This window comes from Ananas comosus, linkage group 8 (assembly GCF_001540865.1).
Source record: "Ananas comosus cultivar F153 linkage group 8, ASM154086v1, whole genome shotgun sequence".
Lineage (NCBI taxonomy): Eukaryota > Viridiplantae > Streptophyta > Magnoliopsida > Poales > Bromeliaceae > Ananas > Ananas comosus.
In genome coordinates this window covers 8,009,712-8,020,352 of record NC_033628.1, presented here as the reverse complement: position 1 = coordinate 8,020,352, position 10,641 = coordinate 8,009,712, and the positions used below count along the sequence as shown (strand labels likewise).

Genomic DNA, 10,641 nt, shown 5'->3' with positions numbered 1-10,641 from the left:
GAAGAGAAGATGATTAGGAGGGAGTTAGAATACAAAATAACCTCCCTCGAGACAATCATCAAGAGAGAGAGGTGGCCTCCTAAGGAGAGAGAAGCACGGATGGAGAGTGATTCCTCGGCCGAGACGGCTAAGGAATCTGAAGAAAAGAAACAGAGGATTCAAGAAAAATCGGCTGATGAAGGATCAGCCGATGTCAACATGGTGTATACTCTGCCGCAATCTTTTAAAGCAGAGTATATCGAGTATGAAGAGAAGATAGACGAAGAAGAAGGAGCCACAGTGGCTCAATTGCAATTAGAAGACACCAGGCCGGCCGATGTGGTGGTTTTCGAAAAACCATCGGCCATTCCGACAAGATTTGTGAGGCCTCTGTTTATTCGGGCCTTGATCGAAGGTCGGCCAGTAGGCCGAGTCATGATAGATGGTGGGGCAATGGTCAATGTCATGCCCACCTCGTTCTTTAAGAAGTTGGGCAAAAGTGAAGACGAGTTGAAGCCCACTGACACCATTATGATCGACTTCACCAGAAGCGGTCAACAAGCTCGAGGGGGTGCTCACAACCAAGATCACGGTAGGTTCTAAAACTTTATGAACTGCATTTTTTGTAATTAATGCAGATAGTCAATATAACCTACTACTTGGGCGCGATTGGATTCACGCGAACGAGTGCGTACCTTCCACACTCCATGAAAAATTATTTCAGTGGATAGGAGATAAAGTTGAAGAAATCTGGGCCGAAGAACGGCCCCAAATAGTGGACATCAACTTAGAAGAGATCGGCCACATCAATTGGGTCAACACTGACCAAGATCAAATCTCTTTCGTAAGAGTCACTGAGGAGGGAGTGCAATTGATTTCTCTAAAGATGAAGCTGCTATGATGGCAGCAGAAGAGCCACCAAGCTGGTTAAAATGGAGTGTGAAGAATCAGGAGCCGAAACTTTAGAGGAGCTTCGGCAAGAAGAGTCGATCGATAGGATCGGCTGTGTGATAAATTCGGCCCAGCAGGTCAATGACAAGGTGTGAAACAAGAAGGCCGGGACGGCCGATAATGATACAGTGAAATCGGCTGTTAAAGCCGATCCGAAAAATATGGTAAAATCGGTAGAAGAAGCCGGTGAGGAAAAACCAGACGAAACAAAAAGGCGAAACAACAAGTTGAATTTAGAGGAATTGCCTATCAAAGTCAGCGATAAAAAGTTGGAAACTCAGGATCCACTTATTGAAGTAAACTTAGTATCCGATGAAGACAAACAGCCAACTATATTAGTGTCAGACTTTCGGCTCAACAACAGAAGGAACTGAAAGAATTGCTGAAGGAGTACAAGGATTGTTTTTCCTGGAGCTATGAAGAAATGCCAAGTTTAAGCCAAAAAATTGTAGAACATAGGCTACCTAGTAAAAAAGGATATAGGCCTTATAAACAGCCAGCTCGTAGGTTTGAGCCGAGTATTGTACTCCAAATTAAAAATAAAATTGAAAATCTTTTAAAGGCCAGTTTTATTAGAGCGGCCCGTTATATTGATTAGGTGTCTAATATAGTTCCAGCGCGTAAGAAGAACAGCAAACTTAGAATTTGCATTGATTTTAGGAACTTAAATTTGGCTACACCTAAAGATGAATACCCAATGTAAATAGCCAATATGTTAGTAGATTCGGCTGCCGGTAATGAAATCCTGTCTTTTATGGACGGACATGCCGGTTATAATCAAATTTTCATTGCCGAAAAAGATATAGCTAAAACGTCCTTTAGATGCCCAAGGTCTATTGGAACCCTTGAATGGGTAGTCATGCCGTTCGGTTTAAAAAATGCTGGAGCTACTTATCAAAGAGCAATGAATTTTATTTTTCATGATTTGATCGGCAAGATGTTGGAAGTTTACATCAATGATATAGTTGTGAAATCCAAATCACAAGCCGAATATTGGGTAGTTTTAAAGCTCGCCTTTGAAAGAATGAGAAAATATAATTTAAAGATGAATCCTTTGAAATGTGCTTTTGGAGTCCCAGCAGGAAATTTTCTGGAATTCTTGGTGCATAAGAAGGGGATTGAAATCAATAAAAACAAAGCGAAAGCTATATCAGAATTGCTGCCACCAGAAAGCAAAAAAGAATTGCAAAGCTTATTAGGAAAGATCAATTATTTGCGACGATTTATATCAAATCTAGTCGGTAGGATAGGAGTTTTCACTCTATTATTGCGGCTTAAAAATCAAGAAGAATTTCTTTGGACTGTAGAACAACAAGGAGCATTTGAAAATATAAAGGAATATTTAACAAATCCTCCAGTTCTTATGCCTCCTAAACAAGTACAACCGATGAAACTATACATTTCAGCTGCAGAGGAAAATTTGGGATGTTTATTAGCCCAAGAAAATGAAGAAAAAGAAGAACAGGCCATTTATTATTTAAGCCGACGATTATTAGATACCGAAAAACGATATTCGGCTACCGAAAAATTATGTCTGGCTTTATACTACTCTTGTACGAAATTAAGATATTATATTTTACCAACCGTAGTATCGGTAATATGTAAAACTGATCTGGTAAAATATATGTTATCTAAGCCCGTTTTGAGAGGACGAATCGGAAGATGGATGTTAGCATTATCCGAGTTCTCCCTCAATTATATTCCGGCAAAAGCTGTTAAAGGACAAGCAATAGCCGATTTTCTGGCTGATCATCCATGTATTGAAATTGAAGAGCCGAATCAAAATTTAGTCAGCTGTCAACCTTGGATACTTTATTTTGACGTCTCAAGAACAGCCGAATCAGTAGGAGCTGGAATAGCTGTACAGTTTCCTGAAGGATATATCCATCAGTTTGCTTTTGAATTAGATTTCGGCTGTTCCAACAATCAAGCCGAATATGAGGCCTTAATAATTGGCCTTGAAATTTTACAAGAATTGAAAGTTAAGTCACTCAAGGTCATCGGTGATTTACAATTAGTGATCTAACAAGTTCGTGGAGAATACTGATGCGAAAATCAGAACTTGCAAAATTATTTGAGAAAAACAGTAGAATTGCTTTGCAGCTTTGGAGAAGTTGAATTTGAGCATTTGACAAGAGGAAAAAATGAACAAGCAAATGAATTAGCCCAATCGGCTTCAGGATATAAAGAGTCGAAACGAGGTCTAATAAAAATAGAAAGAAGACTATTACCTTCGGTTCATGTTCGAGAACCGATTATTGCCCCCATAGAGGTGAAAGAGGATTGGAGAAAATCTATAATTGAATACTTAGAAAACCCCAACAAAAGGGTCGAATATAATATTCGAAGAAGAGCACTCGGCTATTATCTGTTAGATGGACAGCTCTACAAGAGAACAGCCGAAGAAATATTATTAAAATGTTTAGGGCCTGAAGAAGCTCTATTGGTGATAGGAGAAACACATGAGGGTTTATGTGGAGCCCATTTAGCAGGAAAAAGATTGAGATGGACGATTCGGCACTTAGGATATTATTGGCCGACTATACATCAAGATTGTATAGAATATGCTAAAGGTTGCCAAGATTGTCAATTTCATGGATCAGTACAGAGAGTACCTGCCTCTGAAATGTATACGATAATTAAACCTTGGCCTTTTCGAGGTTGGGCCATGGATTTAATTAGAGAGGTTCAGCCGAACTCATCGGCTGGTCACAAGTTTTTGATAGTGGCCATTGATTATTTTACTAAGTGGGTAGAAGTAAAACCCGCTCGGTTGGTCACTCAAAAAGAGATTATCGATTTCATTGAAGACTCCATAATTCATCGCTTTGGGATTCCCGAGACGATTACAACCGATCAAGGGACAATGTTCACAGGAGGACAGTTCGTTCGGTTCATTGAATCTCGAAAGATCAAGTTACTTCACTCATCACCCTACTATGCTCAAGCCAATGGACAGGCTGAGGCAGCAAATAAGGTGATTATAAATCTTATGAAGCGGCATATCGGAAAACATCCAAGGAAATGGAATGAAAAGTTATCCGAAATATTATGGACATGCCAAACTTCAGTAAAAACAGCAACGGGGATGACACCATTTCAATTAGTATACGGCCACGAGGCTGTGATACCAGCCGAAATAGCAGTCCCTTCTCTAAGAGTGGAAAGGCAAAAAGAACTATCGGCTGATAAATATAGTAATTTGTTGAAGAAAGAAATGGAAGAAATACATGAAACTCGGTTGATGGCATTGAACCATTTGCAAGCTTATCAAAGCCGAGTACGCAATGCATAAAATAAAAAAGTTAAAGCTAAATCATTTGCAGTTGGTGACTTGGTTCTTAGGCTTATTTTTTCAATCAGTCGGAAAGACCAAGTATATGAAAAATGGTCTCCAAATTGGGAAGAACCATTTCAAATCAGTAGAATCACAAGAGGAAATACATATTACTTGAAAAAGATAGATGGGTTAGAAAATGAAAAGCCAATTAATGGAAAATATTTAAAAAAGTATTACCCATCCATGTGGGAATATAATCAAAGTGAGAATTAAAATATTACAAGCCGAATCAAGATAATAAATCCTTGAGTTGATTCCATTCGGCTATCAAATTAGCTTGGGTCATCTCCGCGGCTTTCCTTCTGCGTTTCATCAAGGGATGCACTTTATAGAGTTGAGAAAGTTGTTCCTAAAGTTTCATCCCTTCTGCTTTTTGGGACTTCAATTGATCTTGCAATTGAAGTTGACGCTCGGAGGTACGGGATAGAGTTGATTCGGCTGCAGTTAATTCCTCCTTAAGAGTTAAAATTCACTGCTGCAAAGCCAGCTCTTGGTCTGCTAAAGTTTGATCTTCTCGGCTCACTTCAGTAATAGGAGATGCTACTTCGGGTATAGTATTCTTAAAATGATCAACTTGATGAAAATGTTGATCAATGGATAAAAGTTCGACACCCAAAGATTGTTTCCGAGATAAAAAAAAGATGAAAGTTGAGATGATAGAATCTCTACAAAATATTTACCAGCAGAAGAGATGTCTGACCGATCGGCTAAGTCAAGTAAAAGAGCGCACAACCGATCAAATTGCTCTGGATTTTGAGCCAAATATGGAAGACCTTGACTATATAATCGTAGACATTCATCAAATTATTTTTGAGTGTCTGACGACATCATAATAGTCGATGAGTCATCCTCCTCATTCGAATTAGTGCTCGAAACTAACAATGCAAGAAGACTGGCGGACAGAGGGTCTTCTGGAATAGACGATGAAGCTTCAGGAGTCAAGTGAGGCTCTGTTCGTGTTTTTTCAACGCCTTCTTCCAAAGGTGCATTCACATTTTCCCTTTCTGTTGTTGGCATGGGAATTGAAAGAGGTGATGCTGTACCTCTTGTTGGCAACTCTTGGTTCTTTTCTTGAGTTGCCCTCTTCCTCTCTGCTTCTTGTCTCTTTTTTAGGTGAGCTTCACGACGGAGTTGCCTATCCATCTGCATCTTCAAAGAATGAGCAAAATGGACTCTTTCAGGAGAGGACTATTTTATTAGGGGAAAATAATAAATAAATGAAAAAACAAAAGGATTGAGTATAGGTAACTAAATTGGTTTACCTCAATCTCAATCGGCTCGTCCGAAACAGAGCTTTGTTCAGCAGCCGAAGAAGGTACTTCGGTTCTTTCTTTTGGAATATCAGCCGAAGGTGTTTCTTCGGCTCTTCTTTTTGGAAATGTAACCGAAGGTACATCTTTGTCTCTTTTCTTTAAAACGTTAGCCGAAGAAGCGCCTTCGGTTTGTTGGGAATATGAATGTGGTCTCTTGACAACCGACTTGCGGCGCTTCGGAGGCGGCGGAGGGGTGGATTGTGTAGTTTCAATCGGCCTTTTCTCTGAAGCGGGGGCCGGTGGAGAAACTGGAATTCACTACAGAAAAAAGGATAAAGGCAAAATAAGTGTGGGGTATAATAAGAAAAGAAAAATCCAAAGAAAAGCAGAGTGTATTATAGAAGAAGGAGGTGGGATATCAGAAATCTCTTATGGTTCTTCTTTTGGTACAGATGAAGCAGCGGGATCAATTGGAATAGGTACCGCTGTATCTGAGAGACAAGTAAGCAAAAAATTAATAGATTTTAAAAAATGAAAGAAAAAATGACTATGAGCAAAGAGGTGTACCGAGTAGGAGAATAGTCTGACGGAATGCCTGAAATGCGGATCGATTGAAAATACAATCAGCAAAGTGATCCCAGGTGACGGTATATTGAAAACCTACAACCCCTGTGTAATTTGGCCTGAAGCTTACTAATTTGAAGAACCGCCGAAGGCGATTCCCCGTAGCCGAGATCCGATCACATCGGCTATACTCTTGGTAGGGGGTCGGTCAACGGCAGTATTGGCCGTAAAGAACTTGGCTGGAGCAGGGACTGCTTGGGTAAATCCAAACTGACGCGCTACGAACTGAGGAGAATAAACCTCAGTACTAGGCAACAATTTCGAGCACGATTTCATGCCAATGTGCAAATCCCTTGTTGCCAAAAATGAGTACCAAACATCTGCATACTCGCTGGCGCGAGAAGAAGCAAGTTCACCTTGAAGAGCTTCATATCTTGCTAGAAGCCAAGATGGGCCGGTGACACGATCAGCAAATGGAGACCAATGAATGGAAAAATGAGGACGAGACTCATAAAATATTTTAAAATAAGAGATAAAGTCAGAAGGGTGGCCTGATGTTAACGGCGGAGGACAGCCGAGAGCCAGTCCGTAAGAATCAAAATGAGCAGCCGAATCTTTATCCAAAGTGGTTCGGCAAAAATTAGGGAAGTAAATCTGCAAAAACATTTGCAGAAACCAAAAAACACCACAACCTGAACTGATCGTTACACCGTCTCGAGAGGGTAGTGGTTTGATAGAATAAAAAATTTTCCTATAAACAAAGGCAAGAAAATAAGAGCCTAGAGCTAATTTATCGTCGTTAGTCATACCAACGGCGATTGGGACGAAATCACGATTGATCTTCTGCGAACGAGTGCAGAAGAGATTATGACACAACCAATATAGGAGGAACGTTATATGTTCTTTCCTAGTGACAGGAGCAGGGGATTCACCTGCAAATTTGCTGATAAACTTGGAATAGGACAAGTCATTGAGGTCTAGGTGAGTCTCAAAATCAGATACACCATCAGGATTATAGGCCACGGAGAGGGTAACTCCATGAGGCCGTAAGCCGACGATGGCGGCTACATCTAAAAGAGTTGGGGTAAGAGGTCCTCCTTTGAAAAGAAAAATATTGGAAACAGGGGACCAAAAACAAAGAGCAGAGGCTAGAAGAAGGTTGTCGGCTACGGGAGGTTTCCTAGAAAGCCGAATAGCTTCATAGATCCCGACTTCCCGCCAAAAGTCACCATAGGTAGCTTCCACTCGATCTAACCAAGCTAAATAAGCATCTGAAGCACTTGGCCAAGTTCGAAGACTTCTTCCTGTTGAAGCCGAGGGATACCAGGAATGGAGATGAATGGATTTGGCCGCCAATGGAAGACCATCGCTAGAATAAGGGAAATCATCAACAGATGGGTTTTCAGTAAAGGAAGGACCCAAAATGAATCTAGTACGAACCATTTCGAGATACGATTTAAGCAGGGTATAATCTAGTAAAGGATGAGTAGGTAAAGGCGGGAGCGGCGCCATTACTTGAAACGAATGGAGGAGAACAGAGAAGGTGAAGAGAATGAAGAAAGATAGAGGGCGAAAAAGATGAAGCCTGATGACAAAAGGTTATAAGAAGGAATGAGAAGCTTGGCGAAGGAGAAAAGGCCGTCGTGTCGAACCGTCGCGTCGAATTCGATTTCCGAGGTTAACTATAATGATGAAAAGACAGCGGGAATTAACATGACCTAATTAATGCCGCTGTAATACACTGAACTTTTGCAATTGCGGAGTTCGAGTGCGTGGAATGAAATGTGGAACTATCCTACATGTTCTAAAAGGTTTGGACAAGTTTTTGAACAAGTTAGAGGATGATTGGAAAGTTAAAAGTGAGAAAGTGCATTGCAATTTCGAAATTGGCATTTTCTGCATTGGTGTACCGGTACAAGCATAATGCTGTACCGGTACGGCAGGCAGCAGCAGCTGCAGCTGCGTGGCAGCAGGGAGAATTTGGTCATTTCACTATCTAAACTTATCTATAAGCCCCCTGCTCGACCCTTGGTGTTCAGATGATTATGCTGGAGTTCTAAGAAGCTTCTCCCACCTTCTCCCTCTTTCTCTCTCTAGGGTTTTTCTCTCTCTACGAGAAAACCGCCGATTCGAGTCGATTTCGCGCCGTGCTCGTTGCTCGCTGCTCGCTGCTTTGGCGACTCTCGGGATGCTTCCAGCACATGGGGAGGAAGTTTTTCTCTTAGGTTTCTTTGAGGTTAGTACCTGAGAAGCTATATCTCAGCTGTAGTTAAGGAATTAGCTCAAATTTCTTGTTAACTTGCGATTTAGCATCGAAATTTGATGCGTTTTGGTTTCACTGCCTCTAACTGAATTCGAGAAGGTTTTCAGCAGTAAAGAGGGGTTCTTGTGACTGTGAAGGAACTACTTTAGCTCAGTAAAGGAGTTGCTATAAAGCTGAAGTAAGAGAATTACTTAATTACAAAGCTAGTTCGGAACTAAACGAAGTTAACCGTGTTATTGATACAGTTTGGACTTTATGTCTTCGCAGCAGGTTATTAAACCCCATTAAACTAAATTGGTGACCTTGAGAACTTATCTGCAGGGTGTCTTAGCCAGGGGTAAGCAAGAATTTCAGTTAGAAAACTGAATTCGCAAAGTTTCGGCCATTTGATCTTATATATGAGCTTTTTAACGCCATTTCGTGTTTGTTCGCAGCAGGGTTATAATTAACCCTTGGATCATTTTCAGCTGGTCGGTGAGAGCTTTTGGAAGCTTAACTTGAGGTATTACACTAGCCCAGAATAAGGATTCAAGAGGTTACTTTGTACTAAGTGTAAAGTAAACCGAAATCAGATATTTCGGCCGTCATTTTGACACACTTTTGATGCCTTATTTTCAGCAGGAGTGAGGCCTCGTGGGGCTGATTTGGGACCCTTGTAAATTGATTTGGAGATTAGTACGAGGTGGGTTTGACCTAACCAGAGCAAGTGGAGCTCCCCTATGTTTTATATGTACTATAGAATTGATACAGTTATATGCTCTTGTGATTGATATAGAACTTGAAACGAATCACTATATTATAGTGTTGATATATAATTGAATTGAAATCTCTATGAAGTAGAGAACACTACTGCATATAAGTCCTTATATACATGTTTAATCTAATTGAGTGATTAATGGACAAGTTATCATGTTTCGAGAAAATCATGACATCCTTATGACACTTTCTTGACTTTAGAGTAGAGAACAAGGACATGCTTATGGTTATGTTTATAGTGCCATGATAGTGAAAAGATACTAATGCCGTATGTAATCTTGCATGTTTATTCATCTAGTAGATACTAGCTGTTATCAATACTTGTTATAGTGAGATTTCGATCAAAGAATCGAAAGTAAGAACAATGCAAGTTGGAAAGTGATGATCGAGACATATTGAGCTTTAGATTTGCTTGCTGCCATTGTGCTCATTCGCACACGCTTGTGAGGGTCGCTCCCTACAAGCCGGCACTCCGGAGTTGGCCTACGCGACAGTTGCTCGCCCGTGCGGGATTGGGTGCCGAAGTGGATTGCCGTGGGGAGTGTATACTACCACGGGGCCATTAGGCGCGGCGCAAGCTGGACTACCTTGAGTAGATCCCTGTGAATGAAAGAAAAGTGCTAAAGGGAATTGGACAGTAATGAATGATTACCAGTTATAATGTATAGTAGTTACTTACACATTTATGCTTATGTTCATGCTTATCATAGTTGCTGTGCTTCTATTATTCAGTTGACTCATTACTGTTGAGACTACGATTACATGTTGCTTACATGCTCATTACGGTTAGCATTGCATAATTATTTATCATGCATTTACTGCTTTCGCTTTCATTTAGTACATCATGAGCCTAGTGGTGTAATTCGCCGAGACTGGCGGCTTACCCACTGGGAACTATTGTTAATAGTTCTCACGGCCTTTTTATGGTTGTTTTTACAGAGCCATCTACAGGAGAGGCTAGGGATCGTGGCAAGGGAGTCGCGTCTAGCTAGACTTTGCTAGGAGCGTGCTAGTCGATCACCTTGCTACTCGGGCTACGGCCGAGGGTGATGTCCATTGTATAGAGTGACTACCATTGTACAGATGTTTTTGTGTACCCTGTGTTGTATATGAGTTGTAGATCCAGACGTTATAGTTCATACTTCTTCTCCTTCTGCTGGGATTTTGGATTGTATACTCTTTGTTCTTTTACTGATAATATATCGATTTGTACATTGCTCTGATATTGAAATAGGATCTCCTATGATTTCTCCTATTGCCTTGCTTTGTTCTATAGACGCCTTATACACTGCAGGTGTATGGCGGGTCTGTGCACGTACCGGATATGCTTCCGCTGGTACCCGGGCGTGACAGAGCCACACGGCGCGGTCGTCACGGCTCCGCCGGAACCCTAGATGCCGCTGCCGAGAGCTTCTCCGCCGGAGACGACGATGCCGCCGCCGCCGCCGCCGATAGGGATCCGAGCTTAGAGAACTCGCAATAAGGGCGACGCTGCTTGGATCGAGAGAGGAGGGGGAGGGGAAGTGGGAGGGGGG

The 10,641-nt window shown here is 41.3% G+C and overlaps 1 long non-coding RNA gene across 2 annotated transcripts; it reads left to right on the top strand.

Annotated features, from left to right (window-relative positions):
• On the top strand, positions 8,318-10,082 carry LOC109714707. 2 transcript variants are annotated; one of them, XR_002217421.1, is made up of 5 exons: positions 8,318-8,528; positions 8,618-8,687; positions 8,788-8,852; positions 8,969-9,032; positions 10,046-10,082. It is a non-coding gene; the product is annotated as an uncharacterized LOC109714707 (long non-coding RNA). The 2 variants fall into 2 exon arrangements; XR_002217422.1 differs by having other exon boundaries at positions 8,785-8,852.